The sequence below is a fragment of the Berghia stephanieae genome, chromosome 4, assembly GCF_034508935.2.
Source record: "Berghia stephanieae isolate SIO BIC M18660-M18661 chromosome 4, UCSD_Bste_1.3, whole genome shotgun sequence".
Taxonomy (NCBI): domain Eukaryota; kingdom Metazoa; phylum Mollusca; class Gastropoda; order Nudibranchia; family Aeolidiidae; genus Berghia; species Berghia stephanieae.
Window position 1 is genome coordinate 32791492 of NC_088363.1, and position 20602 is coordinate 32812093.

The following is a 20602-nucleotide window of genomic DNA, read 5'->3' on the forward strand; positions in this document are numbered from 1 at the left end:
ACGAAACCCGCCTATAACCATAGTCTCAGGTTCACTCCCGACTGGTGTACACTTCCCTGAGTTTCAGGTTCACTCCCCACAGTTGTCTACTTCCCATAACTTTGCCGGATATTGTCGGGTTTCGCCGGGTTTCGGCGGGTTTCGTAAAAAAGCACTAATTCTTTTTTACGAAACTCACCGAAACCCAGTCCCAGGTTCACTCCCTAATGGTGTACACTTCCCTGAGTTCCAGGTTCACTCCCCACTGCTACCTACTTCCTATAACTTTTCCGGATTCGTCGGGTTTCGTCGGGTTTCGGCGGGTTTCGGCAGGTTTCGGTGGGTTTCGGCGGGTTTCGTAAAAAAGACACACCCGTCTTGTCAGATCAACCCGCCCTATTCGATTTACAAAAGAGTTCCACCAATCCCTTGCTAATTTCCTACATCGGGTTGCTGGAGACATAACATTATTATCATTATTATCTTATTATCTCAACCTCTTTAGCCCTAGCTGGGTACTGTGCGTATTCTGTTCCCTATGTAATAGAATTTACTGCACCTCTCTCTCTCTCTCTCTCTCTCTCCTCTCTCTCTCTCTCTCTCTCTCTCCTCTCTCTCTCTCTCTCTCTCTCTCTCTCTCTCTCTCTCTCTCTCTCTCTCTCCCAATCCATCTTCTTTCACTTACACACACACACACACACACACACACATAACACATAGACAAATACACACACACACACACACACACACACACACACAACTTTCTTCAATCTCCTTCTAAATTACTACTCATATACATACATATTATATACCCACCATCATTTAATGAGGGCAGATTGGTAAACAACGTTGTCTGTGTAACTTGGTACATCCTCTGTTGATTTTTCTGTGTGGCCCAACATGAAGTGTAAGCCGCTATAGCCTCTGACCCGTGACACTCAACATATAGTTGTCCATGTGTGAAAACAGGTTGTGGTAATAAAATCAACTGCGAAAATAAACCTGAAATAGCAGACGTGAGCAGAGTTGAAAGACGATCCTGGATCGAGAACTTACCTTACAGTACATTACTCTGGTGATCATGTTTGGTGGCGTTTGGCACCGTTTTTATGCACCTCCACTGGAGGTGTACAAAAACGCACCATTTTTATGCACCTCCGTTGGCGCTGCTGGTTGATTAATGAAAATGTTGCTGCTTGAAGCTCGAAAAAATAACGATAAGTGTTTTATTGTAAGCCTCAATTTAATAGACGAAGACATACTGTGGACGTTTCTGATTTCCCCTTTATCAACAAAACACGACGAATAAGACACTAAGAACGAATGAGAGTGAATGGCATAGATAAGGCAAATAGACATAAACAATGATGGGACAGGAAGTTTTTGAAAAAACAACAAAAACAAACCAAAGAAAAAAAAGAGGAAGAAGAAAAAGAAAAACCCAATAAAATGACAAAGACGCGGTAAACGAATACACTGATGATAATGATAAAATATTATAAAATAATAACAATCGACGTTTACCTATAAATGCACGTCGATAACACATTGAATGGTACAGATGTTATTTTAAAAATATAATAATAAATAATAAATAATAATAATAATAATAATAATAATAATAATAATAATAATAATAATAATAATAATAATAATAATAATAATAATATTAATAATAATAGATTAATTTAAGGTTTTAAATATATGTCCAGTAACTATAACAACGAAAATAATGTCTTTCTCGATAAAGTAAACTTTTTTTTTTAAATGTCCACACACAATGGGATTGAACCCAGTACTTCCAAGGTTAGAATCTGACAGCTTATCCACTGCGCTTCGGAGCCACCTGACTATTCATAACATTGAATAAGGTCTTTCTTAAACCTTATTTTACCTTTAATGCAACTTCTATTTTCTTGTTTTAAATTTCGATTTTTTAGATTATTATTATTATTATTATTATTATTATTATTATTATTATTATTATTATTATTATTATTATTATTATTATTATTATTATTATTATTATTATTATTATTATTATTATTATTATTATTATTATTATTACCAAAGAAGTTAAACTTGGGTAGTATCCGCCCGAAACCATCACATTGAACGAATCAAAGGGGCAATAATAATACTTGATGTCATAAATAGATGAAAACTGTTGAAAACTTAGTGTAGATCTGAAATCCTTAATTCGAATGCGACGATTTGCGCAAAAACGCCAAACTGACAACTTTTTACAGTGTCCAGATTGGCTGTTTTTGAGAGTGTTAGTGTCGTCGGTACGTATTTTATGATATTGGTTTGACAAAGAACTTTCAAACTGACTTTAAATTATAAAAGGAAATCAAATTATCTGTTTATCTATCTGTAAAAAATACATTTCTAATTTTCAAATCTTTCAATAGAGTTGTGCGCCGTATAATTATTTTTTTTACTCAAATGGCACAATGTTCTTCACAAGGCTAGTTTATATTTTTTTAAAGAAAGGAATTTCAATTCCATTGTATTTATCTTCCAACAACAGTCTACATGTTTTTATATTTCACTTCCTAAACTGCATTACACAGTTCCTCCCCGCCTCCCCTCTTTTCACTTAATTAATTGCGCACCTTTTAGAAATATCTTCTTCTTCTTCTAGGTTCCATGCCTGGTCCAGGCTTCGGATACTGCATGAATTATCTCTCTCCATTCCTCCCTGTCTCTTGCTTTTTCAAACAGCTCTTGGATTGTTAGGTTGGTGAAGCCCTTCAGTTGGTCTATGAGTGTTTTTCTTTGTCTCCCCCGGGCGCGTTTACCAGGTATTTTTCCACAACTTGTCAGGTATTCATTCTTATCTTTCCTTACTATGTGTCCGAAAAAGGGCTATTAAGGGCATTAGTTTCCTTTGTTGGTATGTTTGTTTTAGCACTTCTTCGTTCGTTTTGTGTTCAGTATACGATATTCTCTGCATCCTTCTCAAGCACCACATTTCAAATATCTAGCATTCTGTTTTAATTTGTGCTTCCTTACAAAGGAGCATACTCATTTCCTGCCAACCAATGTTTTGTTTATTCATCTTAACTACGCCACTATCACATTATCTCATTCATCTTTGGTGTTTCATTCATCCTGTTTTGTTGATAAAGGGGAAACCCGAAACGTTCATTTGATCTGTTTTTGTAATTAAATTGGAGCTTACATTCAATTTCACATTATTATTTATTTCTTCGAGCTTCGAGCAGCAACATTAACATTAAGTGAATACATTATACTGGGGATGTAGGAGCTTTCGGAATGTCTCCCCTTTACTTAACTTATGGAAAAACAAACATCCTAGCACCTTTACTAAGACTTATGACTAATCCTAATAGAAAACAAAAATATCCTCCCATCTCGAGCTAACCCTAATAGAAAAAAATGATGACAAATTGAAGAAATAAACGCCTGACAAAATATCAACGGTGAAAATACAAATTTAAAGAATACTCGGGATGTAGGAGCTTTCGGAATGTTTCCCCTTTACTTAACTTATGGAAAAACAAACATTCTAGCATCTTTACTAAGACTTATGACTAACCCTAATAGAAAAAAAAAATGTCCTCCGATCTCGAGCTAACCCTAATAGAAAAAATGATGACAAATTGAATAAATTAACGCCTGACAAAAGATCAACGGTGAAAATACAAATTTAAAGAATACTGGGGATGTAGGCGCTTTCGGAATGTTTCCCCTTTACTTAACTTCTGGAAAAACAAACATCCTAGCACCTTTACGAAGACTTATGACTAACCCTAATAGAAAAAAAAAATCCTTCGATCTCGAGGTAACCCTAATAGTAAAAAAAAGAATCAAAATGGCGACTGAAATCCCTTCATGTGATCAAGTGAAGAATATCACTATGAATGCCACGATTTGCTGAAAAATGCCAACACACACACACATGTATACACCACACACAACACACACACGCAAACACACACACATACACACGCACACACAGAAACATACACGCAATTAGAACATACTACTACATAACAACACTGATCACCGCTAAATCAACAACACAACGGAAGTAATAATAATCATCATCATCATCATCATTGCCTTTTTCACCCTGGTCAGGGTATAGGCCACAGACAAACAGTTTCCATCCTTCTCTATCCTGAGCCAACTTTTTTATCTCATTCCAGGTCTTACCACTTCTCTGTATATCAGCTTCTTTAATTCTTCTCCATGTTCCTCGTGGCCTTCCCCTTGATCTTCTGCCCTGAGGGTTCCAGTCCAATACTTTCTTTGTTATAGTTGAGTCATTCTTTCTAAGCGTGTGTCCAATCCATCTCCATCGTCTTCTTCCTATATCCTCTCCCACTGGTTTCTGTTGTGTTCTTTTCCATACTTCTTCATTTTTTATTCTATCCATCCATTTTATTCTGAGTAGCTTACGCATGCACCTGTTTACGAAAATCTGTACCCTCCTTATACATGCCTGTGATGCGTTCCAAGTTTCACATCCATACAGTAGGACAGACTTCACGTTTGAGTTGAAAAGTCTTAGCTTTAGTTGAAGGGAGATATCTTTAGTTCTCCAAACTCTGTTCAAAGATGTGAATGCAGCCTGTGCCTTTCCTATTCGTGCTTTCACCTCTGCTTCCGTGCCTCCATCCTTGTCAATTATACTTCCGAGATAGCAGAAAGTGTCTATATCTTCGAGTTCCTGATCTTTAACTTTGATCTGCTCCCTTTGACGCGTACCTATCCTCAAGACCTTTGACTTTGCAGGGTGAATTCTTAGACCAATTGATTCCGACAGGCTGTTTATAATTGTGGTTTTTTCTTGCATCTGGTCCTGGGTGTGGGACAAAAGAGCCAGATCATCTGCAAAATCCAGATCATCCAACTGTGTCCAGGGGGTCCACTGTATCCCATTTCTTCTCCCTTTGGAGGTTTCCTTCATTAGCCAATCAATGGCAAGGATGAACAGGAATGGAGAGAGCAAGCATCCCTGCTTGACACCAGTCTTAATTTCAAAGCTGTCAGTAAGCTGATCTTCATGTACAACCCTGCAACTTGATCCTTCATACATTTCCTTAATGAGGTTTACTATCTTTTCAGGGAGTCCATAATGTGCCAGAATTTTCCACAATGTTGCTCTGTCAATACTGTCGAAAGCCTTCTCGTAATCCAGAAAGTTGACAATAAGAGGAGAGTTCCATTCTATAGACTGTTCCACTATGACTCGCAGAGAGGCAATCTGGTCGGTGGTTGAACGGTTTTTTCGAAAACCTGCCTGTTCGTCCCGCAGTTTAGCATCTGTTGCATTCTTAATTCTCTCTAAAATAATACGGTTGAAAACCTTTCCTGGGATAGAAAGAAGAGTGATGCCTCGATAATTATTACAATTACTGAGGTCCCCTTTCTTTGGAAGCTTGATAAGATGTCCTTCCTTCCAATCCTTTGGGAATATCCCGTCATTCCAGATTCTCTCAAATAGTGGGTGCAGGGCCTCAGCATTTCTTTCCGCATCAACTTTTAGAGCCTCCGGTGGAATCTGGTCTGGTCCAGCAGCTTTCCCCCTTTTCATCTTGTTAATGGCACCCACAATCTCTGCTATCGATGGTGGATCACAGCTAATTGGTAGCTCATTCCTTGCAGGCAAAATTTCTGGCTGGTTGTCTGGTGGTGGTCTGTTCAGAAGGCAGTTGAAATGTTCCCTCCATCGTTCAGATTGAGCCTCTTTTCCAAAAATAGTTTTCCCATCTTTGTCTTTGACTGGTACCTCTGGTTTCCCATATTTTCCAGCAAGTGTCTTGGTAGTTTGATAAAGGATCCTCATGTGTCCTCCAGTCGCTGCTGCTTCTGCTTTCTCTGCAAGTCTGTTCATGAATGCTTCCTTGTCTTTCTTCACAGATCTTTTGACTTCCTTAGCTATGGCTCGATACTGCTCTTGTGCATCCAGTCTTGAAGCCCTTGTTCGGCTTGCATTCACTTGTTCCTTCCTTGTTCTCCTCTTTTCAATAAGGTCCAAGGTGGTTGGACTTATCCATTCTTTATGTTCTGATTTCTTTACCCCCAATACCTCGTGGCAAGTTGTTATGTAGACTTCCTTGATCTTTGCCCAATGTGACTCTACATCTATGTCCTCCTCGAGCTCAGTAAGAGGTTGGAATCTATTACTCAATTGTAGTTTGAATTCCTCATTCTTTTCCCCATCAAGTGCATTCAACTCGAATTTTCTTCTTGTATGTGATCTGGCCCCGTGTTTTCTGAGTCGGAGCTTAAGCTTTGCCAATAGCAGGTGGTGGTCTGATCCAACATCTGCCCCTCTCCGTACTGTCACATCTTCCAATGAACGTCTGAATCTACGAGAGATACAAAAATGATCAATCTGATTCTCTGTCATACCATCTGGTGAGACCCAAGTTGCTTTGTGGATCCTCTTATGGGGGAACACTGATCCTCCAATCACCAAACTGTTGAATGCACAGAAATTTGCAAATCTCTCACCATTATCATTCATTTCTCCCATGCCATGACGTCCCATGATACCTTCATAGCCTACGTTATCCTGTCCCACTTTTGCATTAGCATCTCCCATCAATATGTTGATGTCTTTCCTTGGCAACTTGTCAATGACTTGTTGTAGCAGACCATAAAATGTATCTTTGTCCTCATCTGTTGCATCATTTGTTGGGGCATAGATCTGTACAATGTTCATGCTGATCTTCTTACTCCGTGTTGTAAAGGACGCCATGATGATCCTTTCTCCGCATTGTTCCCATCCTCTCAGTGACTTCTGGGCAAACTTGCTTAGAATTATTCCTACTCCCTGTATATGAATCCCGTCCCCTCTCCCTGAATATAAAATCTTCTCCCCAGACTTGAGGTGTTTCTGTCCGGATTGTATCCAGTGGGTTTCGCTTACTCCAAGTATATGCAGCCTGTATCTTCTCATCTCAGTCACAACTTGAGAGCTTTTTCCTGCTTCATACATGGTGCGAACGTTCCACGACGCAATTCGAAGCTGCTTGTTTGGCGAAGACGTCATCGGGTCAGCAGAGTCCTTTCGGCTTTGTCTGTTGTCCTTCATAAATTCTGATATTCCAGAAACTCTTCGGTCGCCCAAGCTAAAAAAAGGATTTGGTTTGTCTGTCTGTGTTTCTGTAACGGTTAGAGTTTAACGGAAAGGGGTGTTAACCCTTTGCCAACCCCCAACCTGGAGGACCAGGTGACTCAAAGATGGAGGAATCACACACCATTAGTCGCCTTTTACGACACGCTGGCTTGGCGTTGGGCTATTCTTGACCCTCTCAGTTGAGGGACCCCGGACACCACACGGGGTTAATAATAATACTTGATGTCATAAATAGATGATGCAAACTCACAACTTTTTACAATGACGAAATTAGTTGATTTTGAGATGTTTGTGTCGTCGGTTCGTATTTTATGATATCTATGTGACTCAACGAACTTTCAAACTGACTTTAAATTATAAAAGGAAATCAAGTTATCTGTTTATCTATCTGTAAAAATACATTTTTAATTTTCAAATCTTTCAGTAGAGTTGTGCGCCGTATCATTTTTTTATTGACTCACATAAGCACAATGTTCTCCACAATGCTATATTTTTTAAAGAAAGGATATTTATATATATATATATATATATATATATATATATATATATATATATATATATATATATAAAACACTCCAGCAAGGTTTTCCCGAACACTGTTTGCTCGAACACACGGTTTCCTCGATCTCATTCGAATGTCCAGAATTTTTTCCTTATTATTCTTTGTTATTATTCAATTCTTTTTAGAACTAATAGTAGGGAGAATTAGGCTAAGACCGTGCAAATTCGGGTTGAAAGCATGAAAATTAGCATACAGGTTGCTAAGACCCATTGAAAAAACATCTGATATAGAACCACTCTGGCAATCAATCATAACGTATCGGTTTAAGGCCTTAGATTTTACCTATTACAGCTATATTAAACAAGGGAAATAACTGCGTAAAAATATATATTTTCTTCATATTCATTGTATTAGGGAAAATTAGGCTAAAACCGTGCACATTGGGGTTGAAATCCTGAAAATTGGCATATAGGTAGCTATGACCCGTATAAATAACACCTGATATAGAACCACTCTGGCAATTTATCAGAACAGTGCGTTTTTAGCACTTTTATTTTTTCCTATATAGCATTACTTATCCGAGGAAATAACCACGACAATACAATGTGCGTTCTAAAACTTTAAATACACCGGTAACCATTTACGGTAGCCAACTGATGGTTATTTCGTGTTGTAACTAGTAGATAAAAGCGGGAGAAGGGGGAGAGGGAGTGAGACGGAGAGAGAGAGGAAGAGAGAGAGAGAGAGAGAGAGAGAGAGAGAGAGAGAGAGAGAGAGAGAGAGAGAGAGAGAATTTTACTCATTACTGTACTGACCTAACACCCCTCCCCCCCCCCCCCCCCCCACACACACACACACACACCCACCCCGCATCTACACAAGTCCGTGCAAGGCAAACCGGACCTTAAACACTTGCATCGGGTGCCGATACATTCTCTCTTACATGAACATTTGATGAGTTTTTGGGACACTTTTGACAATTCTGGAAATAAGTTCCACAGTGGTTCATGTCGATCGTCACATTTGTTACAGGGTTCTCTTCTATAAAAGATATAATATTAGCAAAAGCTGACACCCCAATGAAACAGTAACACACCACTTGCTTGAATGTCAACCTCTTGAAGACCTGAGATGCACATTCCTCCCACCAAATCCAAGCATCAGTAACACACTTTATAGTCACCTGGAACAACTACAAAAGACATCTAACTTCTACGTCATGGCACAAGACCGAAGGGCTAGAGCTCAGGTGGTCGCTGGTTCGGATAAGTAAGTAAGTAAGCAAAAGCTCGACTTCTTTCAAGAACTGTGACATCATGATTATCATCCTCAGTGACATCTTTTAAAACTTGTTTTTTAAGAATCGTGCATGACAAATTTTATGGTATCTTTTATAGATAACGCTATTTCACGAATATTTTCTTCCATTTCTGTTGTCATTACACAATGGAGTAGGTACTCCCGATTCCATATTTTTACAAAATAGCTCGTTTGTTTATTATAGCCAATCTCTAATTTTGAACGTTGTCTCATTATTCTCGTGGGTTGCGAAATAAATTCATTCGGTGACTCCTCCATGTCAAATGACGAAGTTTGGAATTCTTGTAGAGCAATTCTTTTAGATTTCTTTAATTCTAATCGCCTAATTTTGTTGGCATTAAATATTACACGACAATACTTATGCCACTTAGCATCATTTTGTTTTAAGCTTTCAATAATCTCATTTCTTTCTGATGAATTTAAAAAATAGATACATCCAACTTGTTTTCATCACAAACCAAAGATTTGAATTGTGTTAAATCTTCAAGAAGAATTTCACAGCCATGCCCTGTGTCATACCTCCTCGACTTAGAGGGTCATTATAAATGGTCTGTATTATCTTGTTGGCATATCAAACACTTGTCCCAGTCTCTTTGCTATTGTATGTGTATCTGAAATCATGCAAACGCATTCCTTTATTAGGCATATGCAATATTTTTTCATATCTCTCTCTCTCTCTCTCTCTCTCTCTCTCTCTCTCTCTCTCTCTCTCTCTCTCTCTCTCTCTCTCTTTCTTTCTTTTTTTCTTTCTTTCTTTCGTTCTTTCTGTTAAAGACCCATCATCAGCAGGCAAAATGTGTGCAGTGCCTTACATAAGGACACAACAGTACTATTAGAACATTCTCCCATTGTCCCTTTGAGGTAAATAACGTAAAGTAAATAACTTGCCACAATACAGCATCATAGTGGTTGATGATGATGATAATTATAGCAATGAAAGTTGTATGCTGACTCTTTACTGTCATCAAGTTTAACCGAAATAGGTTTTAACTCACGTAAAATGATTATAGCAGTATTTTTGGAAAGAAAAGAAAATAGGCGGAGGGGAGAAGGAGCACTGTCCTTTGTCAACACCGGTTATAGGCATTTATTGAGCTGTGTTCTGTTAGTCTGTTTTGTCTACCCCTCTGCTCGTCTTCCCGTCTGCCCGTCCGTTTTAGAGCAATTGATTATACTTATTAAATCAAATGCAGAAAAACTCCCATATTATAGAATATTGCTCTCTAGACGTCCTTTAAAACAAGTGAAATTGAATAATATTTATGATTAAATAATTTGTATGGTTCGTGAATCGAAAGTAAAGGGAAAGGAAAACATCCGCTTCGACGCTAAAAATAGTCACCAATGGGAATCCAAAGGATGACGTAAAACAACCTTTGGTTGGCTTGCCTCGAATGTTTACACAATAAAAATGAAAGAAATTATTGTCGTCCATTTCAAAATTTTCTTATCTTAAAAACCTTGTATCTCAACTAATACTGATCTCTCAGAGTGGTTCTATATCATAAATTATAGGATTTTTCATATTCTACAACATATGTAATTTTCATGCTTTCAACCCTGTTTGCACAATTCAAGGTTTTTTTTTGGACCTAATTCCCCCTACTATAAGTTGTTCGGGTTTTTTTTTACCTCGAACACGGTTTACTCGAACTAATTTCACCCAACCGATGGAAGAAAAATGAATTAATTCATTAATTACTTAAATGTTTTTTATGCGCCGGTGATTTCGACCACTGATGACTTACTGTGACAATGACATTTACTTACGTATGTATCACTGCATGTGTGTATATGCGGTATATGATACACAAGCCACTCACAGCCACTCACATACTCCATCGCCGTTCCGCATAAAAGGCACCTCTCTGCTATTTCTTACCACTTCGCCATTAGTTCCAATTCCAATGCCACGCGCCACACACACACACACACACACACACACACACACACACACACACACACACACACAAACACCAATCCATTGTAAAATCTATTGTAACATATCAAGAAAGTAAAAATTAATAAAATTCTCTTTATTCATCCTTAAGCAGAAATTTATCTAAGGGTCTATTCCAAGGGAAGACTGGAATCACCCGAATGTAAGCCGCAGGACAGCGCCACAGATTGAACTACGGAGAGGTGGCTTGCTGAAGGCCACATAACGCGGTGGATATTGGAACTATGTATCGGTTACGAAGCAAAGAACATACCCCTGCGGCACATTGCCCCTTACCCTCTCCCCCTCCTCTCCATTAAATGCAATGGCAGCAGCCTCTTATGGTTTTCACACTACTATGTTATGACGATCGACCCAATCAGCAAAGTCTGGTCCGCACTCTGGTCCGCACTCGTGCACCGTCGCAAACCCGCCGGGTAGCATCATCACAGCACACCGTTCGACTAGATGCTCTGCCGTCTCAGGTTCTTGCCCACTGCGGGTACATGTTGGACAGGTAGAAAGACCCCACCGATGAAGCTCACTTGCCGTCAGGCAGCTCCTCGACCGAAGCATCAATGTCTCCTCTTACTGGTATCAAAGCCTGGCAACTTCTCACCAAGCTTAGAGGAGTGCAATAGCAATGTACAGTTCATAGAGAATACACTCTTAGTAGTCTGTAGTACAGTTATCTCGTTTCTCGAACGTTTTTGCTTGCCCGGATGAGATCGAGGAAACCGTGCTGGAGTGTTTTATATATAGAGCAGTAAAGTTAGGTGCCCCAAACGTAAACAATAAGAAGTTGCTAGTGATTTCCGTTAGGGACCGGAATAATTTACGCACAATATAGGCCTCCCAATTCTGTAGTTTGAGTTGTAGGCAATACACTTTCAGTATTGAAAATATGTTTACATAAAATCTAACAGTTGCAGAAATAATAATATAAGGCTAAATTATTATGAAAATCAGGCTCCGAATAATTCTCGTTTTGTTCACACCAGCGCAATAATTTGCTCTGGTCTAAAAATAGATAGACTGTAACTTTTGATAAATTTTAGAAAATTTTAACTTTTGTTCCATAAAATATCCATATCTAGACATTATTTGATGCATGATCGAGTATTTATGAATATGTGTTTCTTTTGCCACCTAACAGCCAAATTTTAAAGGTTATTTTTTTTCTATTATTTACATTGGAACGTAAGCTGTCAAGACAGGAACATGTGGTTTGCCACGTGCTTCTCGACCTTTGTTTACGTTTGGGGCACCTAACTTTACTGCTCTGTATATATATATATATATATATATATATATATATATATATATATATATATATATATATATATATATATATATATAAATTATAAAACAAAAACCATGAAATAATAGTGCTCAACTTTAGTATAAAAGGAGCTATTTATAAACATTTGAAATATAATTAAGATACTTTAACTTCTACAACGTTGTTATCGAGCGTTGCTCTCATCAGGAAGTGGAAGTGAAAGTAGATTGTTGTGTTTTCGTATTTTTATAGATTCGTGTTTATGGAGGTTCATAATTACATAAAAGGTGTTTGTTTCTATGTCTGCATGAGGAAGTTAGTTCGTTTCTTCTGTTAAGTGTTGCTATGCTCGGTTTAGTGATGATGAAGAATTTTTCTTCCAAGCAGAGGTTGCAAATCTTAGAAGAGGGGGAGTACGACTGTGCTCTGGAGATGATTTTCCATGTGATGCTGTGTTGTATGTTTTTTTCTTTGAGGTTCCAAATGTGTTCGATTAGTGTAGTAGAATGTCGTTTGTGTATGTTTCTGAAGGAAGATGTATGCAGGTTGTATCTGGTTTTGAATGGACACTCGGTGAGGCCAATGTATGTTTCTTGTTTTGGTGTGTCTGGTCGTGTTACTGTGGCTTGATAAATTACGTTTTGAGCCAGGCAATTGCCGTTTAGTGGGCATGTTGTCTGGGTCCTACAGTTGCATTTTTTCTGCAAGTTGTTGCTGGGCTGATCTGGCTGTGATAGTTTTCGGTTATTGTTGGATGAAATAATGTTTTGTATGTTTGGCATGCAGGTGTATCCTATTTTGATGGTGTTTTTGTTCATGATTGGGTGTAGAACGTGACCGGGAGGGAAGCATTTTTGTAGTAGATTGAAGAATTTGTAACCGATAGAAGTTGTCACATTCTTGCTGTAGGGTGGGTTGAACCATGTTATGTGTCGTTTTCTTTGTCGTTTTTTTTGTTGGGGTGGTAATGGTCTCTTCCTCATATTCTAGTTTGTAGTTATATCCACTTTTTTGTAGTGCGTTTGTGTACGATGGGATTGCATCGTTGAATATGTTGTTGTTTGTAGAGTTTTTAGATAGTCGTTTGTTAATGCTCTCGGGGATGTTTTTTATTATAGATGGCGGATGATTGCTGTGTCTATGAACGTACAATGGGATGTTGTTGGGTTTTGAAAATGGTTGATAGGTGCCGTCGTTTAGGTTGATGGTTATGTCCAGGAAGTCGAATGTTTTTTTGTTGGCTTCGATTGTAATTTGCAGATTGTTGTCCTGGAAGATTTTGCATATTTTTTTCTTTATTAATTCTGTCTGTCTCGGTGTTTTATTGCACAATGCGAGTCCGTCCGCCCTGTATAGTCCAATGTTTATACCGAGATTTTGCATTTGAGAAAGTAGATATAGTCCGACGAGCTCGCATGTTTCTGCTCTATCGTAGCTCCCCATGGTGACATCAAAGTTTGTTGATTTTTTTGTCCATGCTGTTCCATTATTGTAAAGTGATGTATTCTTCGAGTGCAGGATAATATGTATTTCTTCTTCGGTGATGTTGTCGAATGTTTTTGCGAACTGTAGTGCTTTGAGGAGTAGGGTTTTGGTGATTGAAGGGTAGAAATTACAGATGTCAGAGATGATGGCGTTTTGTCGTTGTTTGTTTTCTGTGTTTCTGTACCAGTTGATAACTTCGGCGGTGTTTCTCCATTGGTTGAATTCGGTTTTCTTAACGATTTTGGTGTTGATTCTGTCTAAAATCTGTTTACTTATTTTTCCGATTTGTGATTTACATGGGTTTATGAGACGGCATTGTACATTGTTGCGAAAGTTTGGTTTATGGTCTTTGATAGTGATGAAGGCGTTAGATTTTGCTGTGGTGTCTATTCTGTCACTTAGCTGTAGGTTTTCGGCGATGCTTTTGTCTTCTGCTGTAATGTCAGGTGTCGTAGATGGTGTTTGTTTCTTGTACTCTGCTTGTACATTTTTCTCAAGTAAATGTGTGTATTCTTTAGGGGTAAGCTTGTAGAAGTTTGTGGTTTTGTCAGCGGCGACGTAAACATTGGAGTCTTGATGTATTGATCAGGGCAACCTCTGCTTGGAAGAAAAATTCTTCATCATCCCTAAACCGAGCATAGCAACACTCAACGGAAGAAACGAACTAACTTCCTCATGCAGACATAGAAACAAACACCTTTTATGTAATTACGAACCTCCATAAACACGAATCTATAAAAATACGAAAACACAACAATCTACTTTCACTTCCACTTTCTGATGAGAGCAACGCTCGATAACAACGTTGTAGAAGTCAAACTATCTTAATTATATTTCAAATGTTTATATATATATATATATATATATATATATATATATATATATATATATATATATATATATATATATATATATCACACGCCCTTGCTCTTTCTCGGTCTCTCTACTCCCCCTTCACCCCCCCCCCCCCCCCCCCCCGCCAAAAAAAAAAACAAAAACAAAAACAAACAAAAAATAAAAAAAAAACAAAAACAAAACTTTTAACTACGATGACGACGACGACGTCGACGATGATGATAATAATAATGATGATGATGATGATGATGCCGCTGCTGCTGCTGATGCTGATGATGATGATTATGATGTGATGATGATGATGATGATGATGATGATGATGATGATGATGATGATGATGATTATGATGTGATGATGATGATGATGATGATGATGATGATGATGATGATGATGATGATGATGATGATAATGATAATGACGATAATTATCATTATTATTACTATTATTATTATTATTATTATTATTATTATTATTATTATTATTATTATTATTATTATTATTATGTGATGATGATGATGATGATGATGATGATGATGATGATGATGATGATGGTGGTGATGATGATGATGATGATGATGATGATGATGATGATGATGATGATGATGATGATGATGATGATGATGATGATGATACTGGGTTATTGTTAGAAAAAAAAGAGTTGTTTTAATTGGAAAACTGAAAAGTGTTCATGCATGAGACTGTGTGTTTAATCAATATGAGTCCTGCGTTTTGATTACTTCACAACCAGGCATAGTGTTAGTAGATTAAGGGGTTATCACACATCACACGTAGCTTTTTAAACAATGTGTCATATATAGAAATATTTTCTCCGTGTTAATTACCTTACCTTAAAGCCATATCCACATTGTCATACAATTACCGGTAGCATTAGGTTCAGTTAGTTGATCACCCCTTTGGATGAGTAAAGTTATCCGATTTTAGTTTGTAGTATACCGTTAAGTCACCCCTGTAAATAAAACACAACGCTATTTTATGTCCTCGTCGCAAAACATACACATGATATTACTACTCTGATCATGTAACATTTACGTCATATGGACAACTTAATCGGTTTTCAACTTAAAAGCACGCTGGTTATTCTTAAACTCGTGTGGAAAATTGCCCTGTCGTGTCTTTACTTTTGATGTCATTTTTTTTTTCTGTGACCTCGAAATTATTGATCACGCCAGCACGAAGGTATTGAAGATCGTTATTGTGGTCAATAACCATTTTGTCTCTGCACTTTCCGTATTTCTAACATATAAATGACACCGCTTCAGCCTGATAATGTAACCGCGTCTTTAGAGAATTAAGGCCATCTGTATCCACCGCTCCATGAGTTGTTTACATTTTCATAAAAACAAATCACAACTACACACCTGACTCCCCGCGAAATTTTATATTCAGTTTGCAGCGATTCTCGGCTTGGTGAGGTTGGGAAACCGTAATCTCATTTTCTTACTAAGGTATAGGCCTATATTTTGTATTTTTTACTCATCAACACCCCTTTCTGACGGTACCGTCGAGTTTTTATATGTATTGTATTATAATTATTTGTATTGTATTATTCCCATGACTAATCACCAGTTTCTAGATCATTTCAGATTTCACAGAAGTTTGGAAGACGACGGAGGACAGGACCGGATTCATTTTGTAAGATTTCATCTTGAATGGTAAGTTTTCAGGGGTTTTTTTCAGTTTCGTTCGTCATTTTCTTGGACTCCAACATTATCCCACCACCAGTGTCTAATCACTATTAATTGTTTGAGTTTCAGATGGACCATCCAGGAAGACAACGAAATTTCAAGGGAGTCGACATCATCTACAGATAAGAAATTTAATCTTTTTATCGTGATAAAAATAAATAATCATGTTGGAATTTTACAAACTGAAATAGTAGATACAGATATTCCACCTTAGATTGCCTTCAGGATTAATCAACATGAGGTATTTATGAAAGTGAACAGATTCAGGGAGTTTAACTGTTGAGGTAAAAAAAAAAAAAAAAAAAAGTTATTGCTAATCATATTAGGTGGTGAGACTGCATTTCTTTCAAAACATAATTTCTTCGATCATCTCTTTGTATACAAATTCAAAATATTAACAAGAATTACGTTTTTCAAAAATTCACTACAGGACGGTATCAAAAGACTGGATTGGATCGTATATTCTTCAAAGGATTGGATTCGTAACGGAGACTTCATCAGGAGGTAAGAATTATATTTCTCTCTCTCTCTCTCTCTCTCTCTCTCTCTCTCTCTCTCTCTCTCTCTCTCTCTCTCTCCTCTTCTCTTCTCTTTTCTCCTCTTCAATCCTCTTTTCTCCTCTCCTCTCCTCCTCTTCTCTCTCTCTCTCTCTCTCTCTCTCTCTCTTTCTCTCTCTCTCTCCCTCTCCCTCTTTTTATCTCTCTTTCTCTCTCTTCTCTCTCTCCCTCTCCCTCTTTTTATCTCTCTTTCTCTCTCTTTCTTTATCTTGGCTCAGTTCACCGGGGAAAGAGTTGTAGGGTAAGGACATGATATTTTGATTATTTGACAATGAATGGATAAATGATAAAAGATTTATATAGTACGAGTACGACGACTTTTTAACAGCTGTAAACTGTAAACTACTGCTGAACAAAAATTAGATGATGAAAGAAACCACAAGGCACCAAGTGATCAAAGATATGAAATTACTCGAAACTTATGGCACATATCAATGTAATATTATAATTTGCTGGCTGATGATCATATAGTAGCTTTGTCTATGATATTTTTGAGGACTTTACTTTTAATATATGGTAATATTATTCGTTTGCGTTGTGTTGCAGATGTCAAATACAGTCGAGATACCTAGGCCTAATGCTCTAGAGAGCTGAGCCGGTGTTACCAATACTTAGCTTCTATAACCAGGACAAATAATTCGTTTGGACAGAAAAATAAATAAAAACTTACCGCTTACCGTCAAAAGCAGTTTAGATTTGAAGATACATTTGTTTTCTATAAAAAAACATTCGGTACTAGACAATCCTTGATGAATTTCAAAAGTTGTGTTTGAAATTATATCCTAAATATTTAATGATTCATTCCTCGCTAAATCGTGTGTTTTTCTCGTCTGACCCATAGGTTGGTGCCCCCTAGTGCCAGCCGCCTGCCGCGCAATAGCCGCGCAAAACAAAGGTTTTTTAAAAAGTTTATTGAGAAAAAGATACGGAAAAAGTGTCCCTAGATAGGTATGCAATTTGGTGCATTAGTGCAGTAAAAATTGGTGCGCAAAATTAGTTCGTAGCGGATGCGAGACTGTGTGTGTGTGTGTGTGTGTGTGTGTGTGTGTGTGTGTGCGTGTGCGTGTGTATGTGTGTGTGTGTGTCTCTTTCTTTTTTTTTTTTCGGGAGTGCCTACGTACACGGTAACGGGCATCTAGCCTCAGGATCTACGTACACGTAAACTGGTTTACCGTTGCAACACAAGCAATAGATGGTCCTCGCTGTCGTGACCGCGCGCGCTCGTGTGTGTGTGTGTGTGTGTGTGTGTGTGTGTGTGTTATTTTTTTAAAAAATCAAAACAATTTTAACCATTAATGGCGAGATTCCATCTTACACTCCCCAAACTCCAGATCTTAGTCTTAATGTTATCATTAAAAGACAAGCTTTGCGATGTATAGTTTAATTGAAGCCCGAGTCGAAATATACTCTTACTACTGCTCTCTTGGTGGAAACGATCTATTCTGCATAAGCAATCTGGAGAAAAAAATCAGTGTCACTGTAAAAGGTTAAAATGTCACGAAGTACGCACCGTGAACACCGCTGTAACAATCCTTTGATCTACGTCATCAGGCAACCCATTGTTTCTTTCATCTTTTCCCATTCCCCCTTACTATCCCCCCCCCCCCCCCATTCCCCCGCCCATCTCTCTCTCTCTCTCTCTCTCTCTCTCTCTCTCTCTCTCTCTCTCTCTCTCTCTCTCTCTCTCTCTCTCTCTCTCTCTCTCTCTCCTCTCTCTCTTGTCATAGTGTTATCCCTTCCCCTTCCCATCTCATTGTAAAATGAAAACGTTCTGCTGTTTGCAGATACATGTATGATTGTTTTGTTTTTTCTCTCTCACTAGGCATTTGAAAAAAAGCAAAAACCTGAAAAAAAAACAAAACAACTTAACCTTTTAAAGGCGAATATCAATCTTACTTGGACCAAAAATAAAATCTTACCGTTTTCATCAAAAGACAAAAAAAAACAAATTACAATTTAAAAACTTGAGCTTTTATATAGGGCAATATCCACCCAACGTGCTCAAAGCGCTTTTTATCAATATTCTTACTGCTCTTATGGTGGAAACGTTTTTTTTTCTGCGTTAAAAAAATAATATAAATGACGACTATTATTTGAAAACAAAAAAAAAATCAATGTCACGGGCAAAGGGTTACTTGCAGTACACCTGCATCCTGTGAGACTCCTACGGCACTTGCTAATCATAAAAAAAGGAAATAGCAATCAACAATACTAAGTTGAAAAAAAAGAAGAAAAAAAGGAGGAAGGGGGGGGCAGCAAACCCAGTAGCAATGCAACCTTTTAGCGGCGAAATTCGATCTTTGACCTAACACCAAATCTTCTATCATCAAAAGACAAGTAACGGCAAAACTATTATAGACAATTGAAGTCCGAGTTGCGATAGTCTGACTACTCTCTTGGTGGAAACGCTGTATTCCCCGTTAACAATAATAAAGATAAAAGCAAACACAACTATCTAAAAGCAAAAAATTAGCTTCGCTGTTAAGGGGTTAAGAACACCTGCAACTGCAACTGCCAGCATCCTTGAGATGTCTACGTCACCAAGGTCACCAATCGACACGTCTCCCTCTCGTCGGCATGCACCCCCCCCCCCCCCCCCCCTCCACTCTCACGGTGGTGGTGGCGGCGGATAAAAAAGGCCTTTTTTTTCTTTTATTCAATCAACTTGACTGCTGGTGGACCCCAGGCCTCTCTACAAGTCCAAGAAATAATACTCACTTTTTCTCTTCGCCAACGAAAATATCTACCCCCTACCGGTCTAATTATTTGTAGCAGACGACAAATTTCTCAAAAAGGTCACGTGACACTGTAAAAACAACACAGGAAGTCCATGAAAGCTTATTTACGGCATTTCCTTTGAACCGTGTAAACAACAAAATTTCGTTTTCATTCGACTCAACGGGTCAGATTGGCCGGTATTTTTTAACGAACTAAAGTTCTGAAAAATCAAAATGTTTCTTAGAAAGGTGAAAGATGCTAGTTTTTGAAACAGAGGTAGGTTTTAAAAAAAAATCTTTATATTTTACGTGAATGCATGCTCAAGGCGAGTTGGACGTGCAGCGGAGGTTGGTAGGCCAAAGGCGAGACTCTCTAGATAGGCACTTGCAAGAAGTAGCTCTCGCGAGTTGAAAACAGGCGAGGATTTCTGTTTCCGTTTTTGAGGGGAAAAAATTTAGGAGTGATTTTAAAATGTTCATCCTTCTTTTTCAGTGGAATGAAATGGCATGTATTATATATCATTGGAAAGGGCATAAAATTCTACATACAATGATGCTAATATTATTATATTTTTATATCATGATTTTGAGAAATCTTTGTGTAAAGAGAGTATATGTGTTTAAACGCTTATAACTTTTAAACCAGAGATGGTCCTTCTTAATAAAAACAAGTCCTTCTGAGAATCATATTAAAGTAGCTTCTCTAAAAATTTCAGAGCAAAATATGTTTGCACTCAAAAGTTAGAGCTCCCCAAAAAACAGTAATTGGCCTCGATTGTTTACAGAAGCTGCCATTTTCTTATACTGATTCACTTCCTGTCGTCTGCTGCGTTAGAGATAACTTCGTCAATCCACATCAAAACTTTACATCTGTATATCTTACAATATATTCCATTTATGGAAGTTATTTTTGTTTTAAATTATTTAATTAATTGGCGTTTTCATGTCCATGCATTCATTTTATAATTTACAATTCTCTTCCTTTTTTTTTCCGATTGATTTTTCACTGTTGATTTTGACGTTTTTCATCCTTTGACGGACGTCTGTCCAATTTAGGGGAACGGGGGGCGGAAGTTTTTAAAATCACCTATTTTCGATCATTTTAAACACGAATACACCACCTCAAACATTTATCAGTCC